Here is a 1,359-nt window from a genome sequence, read left to right on the forward strand (position 1 = left end):
ATCAGTGGTGGGCAGTGGAGAAGACCCCAAGCAGCAGCAGCCCCCACGCCGCTCTGCGAAGCTGCGGTTCAACCCACGGCATCCAAGGCGCAGGCGTGACGTGACGGCACACGGCAGAGTACTCACCATGCCGCATGGCCACAGGGGATGACCCAAGGGGCTGGCTGGGCCATTAACCCACCCCGACAGCTGATGGACCAGGACATCGAGGCACCCACAGAGAGGGACCTCCCAAGTCCCCGCTGGGGCACCCAAGGTCAGGGGCTGGTTCTCAGGAGAACGGAACACCAGCAGCTGGAAACTTCTGCCGGGACTTAGTACAGCCCAAAACGATCCTTCTCGTGGCTCCCACAGGTAAGTGCACGACAGGGGAGGTGTGCGTCCATGGGGACATGACTCCCTAGGATGCTGGAAAAGTAGCACAGCGAGCTGCAGGCAATGCAGGAGACTCCTGCGTGCATGAAGGATAACGTCCTATGCCGGGCAATAGGCAGCCCTACCAGAGGAGATGCCATACTGGACCTGTTGGTCACCAACGCATGTGAGCTAATTGGTGACATCAAGACCAGAGGCAGCCTGCCTGCAGTGATCAGGCACTGGTGCAGTTTGCAGTCCTGAGGGATATGGGGCAGGTGAAGAGTAAAGTCAGGACCCTGAATTTTAGGAAAGCAAAATTCTAGCACTTCAGGGATTTGGTCAATAGGACCCCCTGGGAAACTGCCCTCGGGGACAAGGGAGCAGAGCAGAGCTGGCAGATCTTTAAGCACGCTTTCTATGAGTGCAAGAGCTTTTGAGCCACAGCTGTAAGAAATCTGGAAAGGAAGGCAAAAGGCCAGCCTGGCTGAGTTGAGACCTGCTGGTCAAACTAAAGCGCAAGAAGGAAATGCAAATGGCAGTGGAAGCAGGGACAGGGATCCTGAGATGAGTACAGGAACGCTGCCCGCTTGTGTAGGGATGGGGTCAGGAGGGCCAAGGCGTGGCTGGAGCTGAACTTGGCAAGGGATGCAAGGAACAATAAGAAGAGCTTCTGCAGGTACGTCAACCAGAAAAGGAAGGTCAAAGAAAGTGTACCCCCCCGAGGAGCACGACTGGCAAACAGGTAACAATGGATGAGGAGAAGGCTGAGGTACTCAATGGCTTCTTTGCCTCAGTCTTCACTGGCAGTGTCTCTTCCCACACCTCTCGAGAGGATGCCCTGCAAGACAGGGACTGGAGGGGCAAAGTCCCTCCCACCCTAAGAGAAGATCAGGTTTGAGACCACCTGAGGAACCCAAACACGCACAACTCTGTGGGACCTGACGAGATGCATCCCACAGTCCTGAGGGAACTGGCTGATGTCACAGCCAAGCCCCTCACCAT

The sequence above is a fragment of the Phaethon lepturus genome, unplaced genomic scaffold (assembly GCF_000687285.1).
Source record: "Phaethon lepturus isolate BGI_N335 unplaced genomic scaffold, ASM68728v1 scaffold16568, whole genome shotgun sequence".
In the NCBI taxonomy this organism is placed as follows: Eukaryota; Metazoa; Chordata; class Aves; order Phaethontiformes; family Phaethontidae; genus Phaethon; species Phaethon lepturus.